Below are 14,852 nucleotides of genomic sequence, written 5' to 3' on the forward strand. Positions count from 1 at the left end.
GCATTTGTCAAACACTGTTCTTTCAGTCCTTGATATTGATTAGTATTCCACTTGAAGGAGGAGATAATGAAGTAGATTATTTTTTCTGCAGTGCACCTGACACAATCAAAAAAGCTGACACAAAGTATTTTCCTACCTTCCAATTTGTCTACCACACCTATTTTCTTTTCTTTGAAGGCCATGGGGGAGAACAAATGGGAATTAAATTAAGACATTACAGAAAATAACTGAGGTGCATTTCAATTCTACACAAGGCACAGGAGGGATGAATAGCATAAAGCAAAATTCAGATGTCGTACCCTTTGCTAACTATGAAAATACAGAGTTAAAGTTAGTTAAGTGGTTTTCTAAGGTTTGCTAGTCAGTAAATGCTAATACAGTAATGCAGATGTTCCACCAAAATAATATCTTTCTCACTTTAGAGGTATTTTTCTTCTGTCTACAGATGCACATACAAAACCTCAGCCTGTTCATGTATCAAAGATGCCAGAATAAGCATGTAAGTAACTCTGATTGTTAACTTATTCACAGAACAAAGAGCAAACAACCATATGCACTTCCTCAGCTGGAAAGCACCTGGGGCTGGATGACAAGGAGAACCCTTGGTGAGCTGCTGGACCACACAGCCTTGAAGAGGCTCAGCCTATGAACCCTCCTTTCATGTTCCTATTTACGCAGCTGCTGTCCAGCCAAGTGCTATTACACGGCCATGCACTCCTGGCTTCCCAAACACTTGTGTATTCGGCCAGCTGCAGAGTAAAATAAGCAGCTCTGGCACCTGTAACAAGAGCCCACCATATTCCCAGTCCATTCACCCTTGCAGCAGGGCAACAGGAGTGAGATGAGCACAGCAGAACCCTTCCAGGGGCATAGGTGCACTCAGAGAAACAAACAAAAGAACACACTGGTGTGGAGAGCATAAACCGGGAATGTGGCAGACAGAAAATGCAAAGGATTAAAATGCACCATAGTCAGCAAAACAGTCAGGGGAACATCTCACTTCCTTCTGTCTTAAAGCCTTCCTAATGAGCTGAACTCTGGGCTCTGTTGACCTCAGCCCTGCAGCAGAGGAGAAATTTGTTTGCTAGTGACTGCTTGATGGCCAAACAGAAACAAGACGAGAATCCTTGGGAAAGGGAGCAGAATCCCTACTTCCCAGCATGCATTTAGGGGAACAGAAACCAGAAATATAAAAATATATTTGCATTTATTTATTGACTAGTTTACATCTCTTTTGATGAATTTGCAAAGCCACTATAATCCTGTGCTGTCTCTGGAATCCAGCATTTTTGATCTGAATAACAAATTACTAAATACTAATTAGCTGGTCATAGGCTTTGAGTCAGCCATGGTGAGAATAGCCCTTGCTTTACTATATTAGCACAATTACCTGCTGTGTACTCTCCATTTTCAAATTTGCTACCATTTGTGTCATTCTAGGGATTACCCAATGTTCTCCCACACTTGGGATGTTTGAGTTTCAAATAGACAAGATAACCTTTCCTTAAGAATTTCCCTTAGTATTTAAAAGCACTCTCCTGGCACTCTTACAAGGAAAGTTATTTAAGTGCATTTTTAGGCTGCTAGATGTACAAAAGACACCTTTACTTGGTAGGTATTCTGCTTCTAAACACTTCTTTGATATATACTGTGACATAGCAGCTTTTCAAAGCTGCACATGACACTGGTGTTTACCAGTATTTGAAGAAGCAATCCATGAGAACAAAAGCCTGCCCTGAAAATAGCTGCTTTCTGGTACTAGGACTGAGAAGAACATTTGTGTTTCAAGGTTTAGCATAAAAACAGCTCTCAAGCCTACAATGTTATTCCTATATTAGTGGGGTGCTCAGTCCTGATTCTTTCCTTTCCACAGCAGTCTCACACAAGAGTCCACTACATCAGGAATTCTGCAAGGAGCTGGGCAGCTCCTTCCAGGCAAGGCTTGCAGGGCTTGAGAAAGACTTTCCCTTCCAGAGGTCTCCCCAAGTCTCATCCATGATACATAACTATGAGGTAAAAGCCAAGAATATCCAATCTGAGCAGGAGTTTTGCCATGCCCAAGAACCATCCATGACTCCTCTCCCCAGCCTCTACTCACAACCCAGCTTTTCTCCTGGGCTGCTCTGACCTTCATCCCTTTCAGAGAAGTTTAATTTCAGAAGATTTTTTTTTTTGGTTTGGGATTTTTTGAAGTGAACTCTGATACTGTAGAGAATTGATATAATAATCACTTTTACCAAATACTGGCCAATTAACAATAGCTAACAAGACATTGTATTCTGAAGATGGATTCCTTCTTCTTGTAAAAAACTCAAGGGTTTCTTTTATCTTTTTACAAAATAATTCTCAAAATCGTGTGCTAAGGACAGGGTAAAAGCATAAATGGGTTTCTATTTACCTGACATTCCAAATAAATCTCAACATACTGGAGCTGCTTAGCTATAAATAACCAACTCTTGCAAACCCTTTTTTTTTCTTTTGTTATCTTCAAACAATACCCAATTGTCTTTTCCAAACTAAAGAAATCTATCATCCCTTTTTTTCAGTTTTGCCATCAATTCCTTCACTACCTTTGCCCACAGTACCCACTGCATATTCTGTAAGCATTTGAGGTACATATTACCAACGATTGAACAGCCAGTGTTTGCTCCAGAGTAAGTCAAATCACATCCCTTTCAGGTCATTTTACTTGTCAATTATCTTGCAAAATTGCACTTGCATTTTTATTTCTTCTAAAAAGCATTCACATTGTGAAGTACTACATTAATTACACATCAGGCTGTGTTGAATTACTCATGTGGCTGGAACCACATTTGTGTTGTGTTATAATGTTTCAAAAGTGATCGTGCTGTGTTAAGCTGTACTCTAAAACAAAGTGACATTTCTGAAAAATGTGAAATAATTTTTATTAAAAAGTATTTTCTTAGAAATATGACTATGTTCTAGATTAACTTTCAGGTACATTAGAAGCACACAGGAAAAGGATGGAAAATAAAAAGAAATTGAATTTAAGTAGTCCATTTTTTAAAAAAATTCATTCTGCAATATATAAGAATATTTCACAGAATTCACACTTTGTATTTTAAATGCATACTAAAGCATTCCATTATGAATATAGTGTTGCTTCTATGAGATACAGCCTTTAAAATAACTTTCTAAGATACAGCTTTAAAAAATATTTTTAAAAGGAGGGCTTTAAATTCTTTTAAATGGACCACCAGGACAAAAAGGCCAAGATGAAATTCTTTTCCTATTCCCCTTATCATGACTCTGCATTTGGTGTCAGTGACAGATCCAAAAGTGAGAGACCATCATGAAGACACAGCCATAAGCCTTTATCCTTTCACACGGTTATAAGTTAGGATAAGAGACCTGCACCCTCCATCCCGAGCACTTCTGCAATATGGTTCCTTAGGAGGAAAGCCAGAGAGAGGTGTGCAGAGATCAGCCAGTAGCCTGCTGACCACAGGATTCTGATCCTACCTACATATTAGCTTTATTTTGATCAATTTTGAATACCAGAGTCTCCTACCCCAGCAAATGCTCTGCCCAAAGGAAAATAAATATGCAACCTTAAACAGCCTGACCTCAAATCCTACATTCAGTAAAACAGCAAAGCAATCCTAAGTGCCACTGACAGACAGAACTAGCAGGGTAAATATCAGAATAAGTCTCCTTCTAAAGAAATTCTGTTATGGGCCTGTGTATCTGTTTCTGATGGTACCATTTCAACAAATTGGCTTTTTTAGATCAAAAGGAATTCTTTTACTCATGTTTATAAGGGGCCATAAAAACACTTGAGCTACTTGAACAGAAAACATACACTTACGTGCTTCCCAGCAAAGTGTGAACTTCTGTAGGAAACCACCTCTTCTGCTTTTTCAGAAAAAATAAGAGCGACAAGAATTTCTTAAAAAGGAATAAAGCATCTTTGGAAACAGGAACATAAGTTAGTACCTAACAGTATTTGACAGTCAAGAAAACAGAAGGTCAAACAAACCTCTTTGTAATGAAGCATCAGTGCTAAGGGGCATGAATTATGTTTTCAGAGTTGTGAATACTTAATACCTGAGCTTATCCAGATACTATCTTCTCTCTTAATTTGGCTTGGGTCAACACCACCCTTCAATAAAGGCATGAAAACTGATATGAAGCATGCTGAGCATTGTTACCATTATTACTAAAAATCTACTATCTATTAAACCTAGTCTATTAAAAGTAGAACACTAGCAGTCCCACTAGCTTAAAGCAGCAGTCAGTCCAACAGATCACATCCCAGAATCACAATTGCTTCTCATGTCCCACATGACAAATTCTGTATTCCTTCACTTTTGGCAGAAGTTGGTTTCACAACATCCCTATTTCTCTTGAAGTATATTGGGAGCTTGAAAAGAAAGCCAGAAATAGTGGTGTTCCTCCTTGGCAGTTAGACTCATCTGAAAAAAGTAGTAAACTACATCCAAAACGGCAAGACATTTATCACATATCACAGTACACAGTTTTTAAATCAGATATCCTGTTGTACCATGGGTGAACAAAGCCTTCCTACCAGAATGGAGAAATCTTGCCCCAGGGACACAGCCAGAGTGTCAAACTTGTCCCTTCCCCAACCCAGAGCCCCCTGATCAACACCCAGACTCCTCAGACTGGCAAGAGGAGCTTGAGTACCCAAAAATACAAATCACAAGAGCCATGAACCTTCTAGAGATTCCATGTACAGAGTCTACAAAGCATCTCAACTGGGTCACACAGCAGAGAAGAAAGGAGGCTAGAAATGTTCCCTTGTAACTGAATGGATCAGTGACCACAACAGGCCTCAGGATGAAGGACCTCGAGTTCAGCACTCTGATCCAAAGCAGGCAGAGGAACCAGCATTTCATCAGGTCTCCCCTTATCTCAGTGTCTCATTCATTAATAGTGGCAGAAATCTGGACTGGGAGGAACTTGGTATACAAAACCTTCATCCCTCCATGGAGTTAGAAACTACTGCAGTAGAGGTCATGAGAATCTTTTTGTTACCTAAATATTTAACTCACTTCTTATGCTTGGTACTCAAAATGGTGGCAAAGGAATTTTCCTTAAATCATGGTTTTAGGCACAGCCTTTATGTTCTCTGAACACCTTTACCAGCCTCTAGACTTCATCATAATGTGTCTTGTGCACCAGGCACAATAATCTTTAATTTTAATCTCTTATTAAAATTAATTTTAAGAGAATTTTAAAAGAAAGAGGAAACTTACTAAAGCACTTCATAATATTTAATTTGCAAAGAATGAACTTGATTCACCTTGAGAAATATTTCACACTCAGTTTTTTATGCTAGGTATTGTTGGGTTTTTTCCTCTTTAGGGGGGAGAGAGGATGGGGAAAGCTACAAGAATAAAAAGAATCTTCATGATCATAAGTATGTCAACAATTCCCCACAAAATAATAACATCTGGGGAGTTCCAGCTGGAAAATAATTGTGATATTTGTTCACTGAGGATATAATAGCTGAGTTTAAGAACTAAATATGACAAGGAGTTATGTTATACTGTTTCCTTTAAAAAAACCCAAAATGATAGTAACAAAAATTGCCAAAAATAAGAAAATTATTTTACTTTTCATAGAAAAAGGATGATATGTAAATTCACTAATTGGAGAATTCATTACACACGGTTTAGCTCTACAGGACATTCCTGTTTGAAATAACAAATATTCAAGCACCTAATTACAAATGTTGCTATAAATAAAGTACTTTGGGCAACTATTTTAATCATTATGCTAAATAACTACAGTAATCATTCTACTTTGAACATGCTGAAATGTGGCAAGTGCTCAGATTTGGTACCCTTGCATTTTTATTCTGCATGTGGAATAAAGTGCTGACAAATATTTAACTTAGTGAATCGCATTCAGTTATAATTTTTTTTCTTCCACTGACATATTCAATCCCTGATTCATTTCTAGTCATACTTATTCCACACCGAGCTTCCAACAATAATATCATTATACTGACAACTCCTATCAATTATTTCTTTTTAGAGCTGTTAATTTTTGTGCTGTAAACATCATCAATAAAAAACTATGAAAACCCTGATAACCATTATCTCTCCATTCTGTTTTCTTCTTTCCATCACAATTGCTACACAGACAATAAATTCAGCACAAAGTACAAGCAACGTTTGAAGTGAAGCCCTGCTGCCTCTGCAATTCATATTAAATTTCTGTAGCTGCTTCATCCTTCCCCACCCTCAGGATTTCTCATTTCTGTGCTGAATCCCACTTTGACTTCTAGATAAGGTTAGCAACTAAACTGTAACAAAAATAACAAAAAGCACGTGGCCTGTCACTTGTAAAAGCATGGATCAGGCAATCCATGACTGATTGACAGCCGTATTTCATACAGCTCCTGTGGCCCTGCACCTGGTCACAGCTACTCAGGGCTGCTCTGGGGCCATGAACTTCCCTGGACCCTGCCCTACCATTTTTGCACACATTTCATGCCTTGGAATAGAATTTGAGTTTCTGTGTGGAAACACAAAGGATTAGAAGATGTTGAAAATAAAGAGGTGTGGCTTTCTCTCTGAAAAGCCACAGGGGAGGGGACCAAGTGCTGCAGCAGCAAGTGGAGCTGCACCCATGGCAGAGCAGGGCAGCAGCCCCAGCACTGCCTGAACACTGGGACTGGCACAGCACCGTGTCAGGGCCAGGGAGGCTCTGCACATCCCACTCTTGCAGAGTATCTTGCAACAGGTGCCTGCATGAAAACAAAGGAATAAAGGTATGAAGCCCCAGATTTTCTGGAACAAGTACACCAAGAAGATAGCAGAACATAGGGAGAGAGGTGTAGGAGACTGGCTGCTCCACAGCTGCAGCAAAATTAGACTGCAACATCCTGTGACTATATGATGCAATACATTAATTTAAAATTAGCACTCTTGGGGAACAAGAATGGAAAAGTTGTTTGGGGTGTTTTCTGAACAGCTAAGACAGAAGAAGCATGATCGTTTCAAAAAAAGATACTGGTTTGTGAAACTTATCCTTGGATCAGTCTGCTACACACTCGGGGTTCCCCTGGGCATTGCTGTTTCATTCAAATCAAGTCAGAAAATAACACCTTTTTTATCTTCTTGACATTCAGTAAGTCACTTCCCACTTGGGTCTTATGGGACTCTGAAGCACAAGAAGGAGCCCACTTGAGACTCAGATAAAACCAAATACTCCTTGAAAAGTGGGTTTCAGAATAGGAAAAATTATCCCTTAATACTGTTTCTTCTAGATCAGAATTACTTTGGCACTTGGTTCATTTCTGTAACTTTGTTAGGCTATCAAAGTGACACTGATTTCATAAAAATACCTATATATTACACTCATCTTTTTAAAAATATCCTAGAAGCTCTACAGTTCCATATTCCACATCCTTCTTATTTACAAGAATCTGTCTGCCAAACAGCTACTATTAAAACAAAAAGCACCAATCTTACACACTTTCAATGTTATACAAATAGTTTGCTGGTGTTACATTATCTCCCCTTACTTGATTTTGCATGCATTTAAAGGAATCCATAACAAGATTTATTCTACTTTGCTTGTTTTGCTCACTGTTAAAAGAAGTTAGAGAGATTCACCAAAGCAGTAATTATCTCAGATGACAAAAACAAGGGAAAATAAGAATAATCACCCCCAGAGACTTATTTTGCTGCCCAAGTGGCCTATCTGCTGTGTAGTCTTTGATAAGTCTACTATCACAGTCAATACCAGGCAGCCCTTTAACATGGTATTTGAATGTCAGACTATTTAGAACATGGAAAAGCAGTGATGGTTCCAGCTTGTTTCTTTTTGGTTTGCTATGCAACACGCAGTCTCCACTGACTAAGGTGATAAAACTATAAAACATCGTGACAAATTGACTGAATTTTACAAGCTTTCCCAAAGTGCTTTTTCATATTGTTTAAAGCTTTCCAGGGAAAACACGTTGGCAGTATTAGCTGGGCAAGGTACTGACATGCACAGCATTAAAAGGGAGATAATACAGTGTTCTCTGTGCTAAAAAAAGCTTTATTCTCCCAGCCTGTAAGCAATCTGCCTCTCTGTGTGTCTTGGATGGCTCCAACGGAGGAGAGTAGCTGCAAGCAGCTCTAAATAGGAGCAAGCAGAAGCATGTGTGACAAACAGCTACTCCTCACAGCTTTCTTCCCTCTGGTATTTCAATTCTTGCACAACCTCACAGGAGACAAGCACTTTGACATGGTCCTATTCAGGGCATGTTTGGTTTATATTCCTTTTTCAGACTCTGCACAGCACCTTGTGGTATTCAATTACTTTCTGCACCAATAAGTGAATTTCTTGCAGCAAAGCCTTTCCTTGTTCCTTCTTGAGTATGGTAGAGCCCTGCAGATGTCTCTTAAGATTCCTTAAGTTACAAAGGGAAGAAAAACTTAAAAAAATATGTGAATGGGATAACACATTTTTGCAAATTTGGTGACAACATAAGTAACTGTATAGGTGGGAGGCTCAAGACATAATTTCAAAAGGCTGCAGTGCTACAGCTGGGTGAAACACAAATGTAAATTTTCTGCTTGTATTCATGCTCTCCTTCACATTGAGATAATACTTGAAACCAAGATATAAAATAAAAATAGACAGAACCATGTTCTTCACTGTACTTTTCCTAAACACTGCTATATGTTTCAGCCGTTGAAATACATGCTTGGAAATCCAAATGATGAGCCAAATATGCATCCTCACTCATACTCCAACACTCAATCCATTCTAAAGCTCTTTTCTGAACCACTCAGATGTTCACTGTCTCAGCAACACCACTAAACCAAAATCCTCCTCCAGTCTGGCAATACTTTGGCCTATACAGTTTAGAACACCATTTGCTTTGTCGCATTTTTCAGCTAATTCAACCTACCATTGCTTTTTCCCATGACAACAGTTATAGAAGGTATAGATAGCAAAGCATTAAGTAACTGCTTGGCAAAAGCATGCTTTGTATCCTGGATGAATAAAAATATGAGTATGTTATGCCCAAGAGTTGCAAAACTAAAAAAAAAAAAAAATTAAAATTAGGAGATCACAAGTTACAGACAACTGTTTTTTCTTTTTTTTTTTTTACTTTTGAATTCACTATTTTCTGAGAAATATTTTAAATTCTTGATGCGCTAAACATACCTTCCAAATAATCTTGGCGATAAATCTGCTTTTTTTATCACCAGTTTCTTCATGAACAAACTGATCATTCTCCCAGGTAGATTTTCTGCTACCCATACTCTTACTATCTCACCTGTCTGCTTCTCCACACCAGGGGTCATAAAAGGATTGCTAGAAGAGAGTAAGAACAGGGGGAACTTGTTCCCGGCCTCAACCTCCTACTCTCAGCTCAGGAAGCCACAGTTTTCAGGACCTGGATATGGTTTCTGTGCATTTAATTACTCCCAGTACTTTTTTCTCTCATTAACTTTGCAAGACATGCCTGTATCAATGTAAAACCTTACCTCCACAGCAATCTGGAGTAAGAACAGCCACATTCTCTCATGTGTTTCAAATTCATCACCTACTACTTTCACCTGGTGAATGTGCCTGCATTAGAAGAAACAGTGAGCAGGTAATCCATCTCAGTCAAGGTTTTAGAGATTTCTATCATATTCTTCTACAGCTGTCTCTTTTCTGAAAAAAGTCCTTCAAATTATTTTTAATTGGATTCAAAAAGTGCTGGTGTCATGGAGAAAAGACAACATGCCCATTTTATTTCACCATCTGAAAAAAAAATGAAATATTTCTAGATAACATGAGCAAACTCTCCACTAGATAAATTGGCACAATGAGGTGGGAAAACGAATTTTGTTTACTTCCTGATTAAAACTAGATTTTTATTAGGCAAAAAGCATTAGGCATGTTATCTTAATAACCTGCTTGATGACCTATTTCCAGTGAGCATTATGGTTCCCACTTTGGCTAGAGGACTCCCAAATGCTAGAGAACAAATAACACTCTCAGCCAGTGATCAGGCAACGATAAGCAGAGAGAAAATTTGGCTAGGCTAGCATGGTGGTATGAAGCACTTCGAAATTTCTGGAAAGACAAGACTAGGTCAGCTCTTAAGAGTTGATGTATGCTTTCCTTTATATGCACCCTGTAATATAAATAAGGTATAGATGTGTGCATCTATATGGCTACACAAAAACAAATACCTCTTCCTGCAGAAAGGAATTCTTGGTGAAAGGTTGCTCTAAGTGTCTCATTTCTGTTTTGAATTTGCTATTTACATCTTTAAATTGACTTCACCATAGATTCTTTGCTTCCTTCCCCCACCACCAAAAAAGAAAAATATTTGCAAGAGATCAAGAATGTAAGTGCCTTTAGAAAATATAAACACACTGTAAGTGGAATCATCTACTAGCATGGAAATTACATGTCTGAGAGTGAAAACAAGCACCTAATGCAAGACATAATAAATGTTTGTCTAGAAAAAGCATATGAATATTTGATGCTTGCATCTATTCCTTTTAAAATTACCTCCAACACACTACTTACTTGGGCATGTTAAAATTTCTCTGATATCCTTTTTCAAGCCCCCATTAGCCCTCCTGACAGTAAAACTTGAAGGAAATCTGTCATCTCCTTCATTGTCCCTGCCCACTGCAGCACTGCAGGGAGGTTGGGCTAGATGAGTTCAGAGGTCCCTCCCAGCCCAAACTGGTTTCTGGTTCTGTAACTGTTGAATACAGCGTTGTCAATGGCACTGAAGTAGAGGATTTATACAATCCAAATCACAAAAATCCACGTTTCAGTCAAAGCTAACCTGGCCTGTGTTACTATAGTCTTACATTTTCCATTCCCTAATTATTTTTATTTTCTAGCAATACTCCTTGAAGTGTCACACAGAAGACATGTTGATATGCTGAGTAGCTGGCAAATACACTGCTCTTACAGGAAATTTATCTTCTAAACTTGTTCATTCCCAATACCAAATGTTTACTAATAAAGCCTTTGGGAAACGTGTGTCTTCATTTTAAATAATGAAAATATATGTTCTCAAAGTTCAAAAGGAATGAACATATAAAGGAAACAACTAGTTAAGCATCTCTCATCTGCATCAAAACTGTGTGCTGCAAACTAGCATCTGAAGAAAGAGGATGCCCCCTCCTTTCCCACTATCCAGTTCCCATTGCAGGATCTGCAGGGCTTGAAATTACTACATTGCTATGAACTTCTCAGTGTCATCAAATATGATAATAAAAGTTCTCTTCTTTGTGAATCTAACTGAAGAAATTATGAATATTTTTCTTCAAATAGGACCTTAGGGCGCAAATTAAGCTCAGCTGTAAGTGCATTTAAGTGTATGGAATAATTCCAAGAATAAATTTGTCCCACTATCCAGAAGGGTGCTTGCTTTTGAATTAGAAAAATTGAGTGCACTCATCCTGTCCAAAGACCCATTAGTCAGTAGATATGACAGGCCATAAGCAAAATCTATTATTAGCACATTTACTGAAAATGCAGTTTTTCACTTGCAGAATCAGTAGCCATGATGTTAAAACTACTAAAAGAACACTGAAGCCTACTGAAGAAAATAAGACCCAGTTTTAATTTGAATTTCAAAAAGGTGATATATATGCAGGGTTAAAGATGGGGATCTCAGAACATGCTAAAATTTAAGAAAATCTCACTAAAACAGTTTATTTCATCAAAGCCAATTCCATATTTCAGAATAATAAAAAGGAGAAGCTTCCCTGCTGGATCTATGTAAAATTCTCTGTGCCACAGTGCCAAGTGGTGGCCAGGCACTAAAGCAGAATTAACCAATTAGCAAAGTGCTCCATCTGGTACAGCCTGGACTTGCTGCGTCTCCACACCTCATGTTACCATGACAGAAACTTCTAAAGGGACATCTTTAGCAAGAAAGCATCTCACTCTCTGAAACATCTTTCTTTTAATCTTTTCTACACACAAAACTAAACATGGTCACTTTACAGGAAGCCAGAGCATTCAGAGTTGGCCCGTTCCCACGGCCATGAAAGGGCTTTTTATATAGGCTTTGCTATAAGTCAATTCAAATGTTCTTCAGCTCTGAGAAGTAGAATACAATCATATATCCCTTTGAGAAATACAGGGGATCAAGACAAATGGTTTTAAAGTATTGAAGAAAATAGAAAAGAGAGACTTTAACATAAATACATCCAATTTCCCATACTCCAGATTTCACTAATTATTTATTTCAAGAAACCAACAGAAGATTCCAGCCAAACAGCTCTGGATAACAAATTCTTGTCCTCAAAAGGCAGCAGAAGCACAAGCTTCATGCAGTGCCAGTTTTGCACTGCTGTCAGCTTAGAATGGTATCCTTGTTTCTGAAAAAGTAGATTTCATATTGACACTGACTTTTGTCATTGCTGAAATTGCTAAGCTGCATATTAATTAATGGAGACAAGCCAGTAACATGGATAAAAAACCCAGGGGAGACTGGACTGCTGGCCAAACAACAAGGTTTCACAACTGCTCTGACTCATGCAGAACCTGAAATGGAAGCCTGGAGATTAAAAACTTCAATGCCTCATCTCTTAAACCACCTTTCTCCCTCCCAATTTGCATAATGTGAAACAGAACTCAAAATTAAGCATTCGTGTCTCTTCTGCAAGAACAACAAGCCTATAAATCAAAGTCTCTTCACGGTGTCTGCAATTTGCAACATCTCAGTAGTCTCATCCCCTGTAAGGATGTGATACTGAGGCCCTGCCCAGAGTTGGTCAGTGGAGCTGACAGGATCTCTGCAGTGCAGCTCTGGGGAGGACTGGGAATATGCTCAGGCCAAAGGAGCCCTGCAGGAAGGGAGGCACGTTCCTCCTGGCAAACTGGGAGAGACAGTCCCCCGTTCTGAACATCAGAAATACAGCCCAGGCTGATCTGTCAAACTTGGATCTGTTTCTTTCCTTACTACCATCATCATACAATCTGCTATTTCAAAACTAAATTAGCATGGACTCAATGGAACAAAGCTTCTGCTACTATGGTTTATGTACATTGTCACTGGAAATGACAATGAAATTCCTAAGACCAACTTGATCAGTGGTGACAAGATACGGAAGTATTTTCATTACTGTATATTAAAATATATAGAAAAAAATGTATATATTAGCATAAAAATTAACTTTAAATATAAGATTCTCAAGCATAAACTGACTCGGCATTTGAATTAAGTAAATATAAACAAAGATACAGTGTTTTCTTTTTATGACAGAACAGCATTTTGACCGTGTTAAGTTTGAACATCTTGCTCATAAAATTTAGTAACAAATACAATGACAAAGCTTTCCCAACTTAAAATCGAAAATACTAGGAAATAGCACCCTTGCAATGTTGTAGATATAAATTATTCACCAGAAACTTGTTTTCCAAAAGTACAGTTTTGTATATGTACACGTCTGTGAATGATAGATATTAAATTTAGGAGGTTGGAAGATCTGTTTCCTGTGGGTTTGTTGGAATAACCTGCTGGGAGGAAAACAAAAAAACAAGAAACAAACAAAAACCAAAAACGAAATTGGGAAACTCATTTAATACCTTTGTCTTGAAAAAATTTTGGTGATTGAGAAGGTTTTTGAGATGCCTAGAAACAGATGTCGTTTGTCCTAATGATTGGAGGACTTTGCTGGGTCATGGGAAGCTCTGCAGCCTCCTCCATTTTCTCAGGGCACATTCACACACACACATAAATCAAATCCACCTTTTGATCTGAGTCCCATTTCCAAGGGTGCTGTCTGATTACTGACAGCCAGCATGATCAGGGGTGAGCTTGTCTCATAAAAACTTCACCGAGGAAAAATAAATAAGGGCTTGGACAATCATCTTGAAAGAGGAATATGAAATTTTCTTCAGAATCCTACAGTTTCTCTAAAAAATATTTTTAATCTTTGCACATTCTAGACAAAACCAAGCATCTTATTTTAGAGGATGCATGCATGACATTAACAGCATAACTATACTTACTCTTATTATACTTATACTTACTCTTTCTAAAAGTTTTATTGTTTTCTGACACATTATATCAATTTTAGTTCTTTTGTTGTTGTTTTTTCTTTTCCAACACTTCTTCAGAAGCGAAGGAAATAAAATGTTATAATAACTGCAAATAAAGCTTAGATTTCAGTGCAAATTACCAGATTCAGTAAAACACAGATGCAATCCAAAGAAAGATAAAGAGTTGGGATTACATCTGCTGTGATTTGCCAGATGAATTTATAGTAGCTACTGATAAAAGAAAAAGAGTTGTTGGGGAAAGGAATAGTTTTAAATCCAAACAAAAAAAGTAGGTCAGTTAGGACTTTAGGTATGAAAGTATGGCAGATGTCAGGAGCTGCAGCACTGTGCTCCAGAGCAGCCCTGTCCATGTGGGACAGGCTCTCTGCAGGGCAGTGCTGCTCACAGCCCCAGGGACAGCTCGGGGCTGGCGCCCAGCAGAACAGCATCACCCACCATGACCACGGCTGTGCTCAGAGCTCACCTCTGCCAGCACAGCACAGCACAGCACAGAGCCATGGCTGGCCCAATCAGGGGAAGAAATACACACCACAGCACCTGCAAATCCATCTTTTATTGGAGGTACAACATTTGTCTCTTCTTTATTAAGGAAAAAGAAAAAAAAAGGTTCATGGAATGGCATGAGGAACAGATGAAGAGTAACAGCCCATGAAACTGCTGGTAGCTGGCAAACAGAAAGGACTATGTGCTGTGTACAAAATGTGGGGTTTAGGAGAATTTCACCATTCAACCAGCAAGTTTGATTTTTTGCCATAAGCATAGGAATATTGCACCCATGAGTAATCCTGAAGAAATGGGGAATTGTCTCAACTCAAAAAAAAAGCTGT

At 38.3% G+C, this 14,852-nt stretch overlaps 1 protein-coding gene across 7 annotated transcripts in view; it reads right to left on the minus strand.

Moving 5' to 3' along the window:
• Window positions 1-14,852, minus strand: part of GRID1 (glutamate ionotropic receptor delta type subunit 1) — a 482,872-nt gene that overhangs the window by 394,404 nt on the left and 73,616 nt on the right. Inside the window, exon 3 of one of the 7 annotated variants that reach the window (XM_072930972.1) lies at window positions 9,483-9,567. The exons of the other annotated variants lie outside the window; for them this stretch is intronic. The gene's annotated coding sequence lies outside the window, so the exon portion shown is untranslated. The remainder of the gene's footprint in view (window positions 1-9,482; window positions 9,568-14,852) is intronic. 7 annotated transcript variants of the gene reach the window in all.

This window comes from Taeniopygia guttata, chromosome 6, assembly GCF_048771995.1.
Source record: "Taeniopygia guttata chromosome 6, bTaeGut7.mat, whole genome shotgun sequence".
NCBI classification, from domain to species: Eukaryota; Metazoa; Chordata; class Aves; order Passeriformes; family Estrildidae; genus Taeniopygia; species Taeniopygia guttata.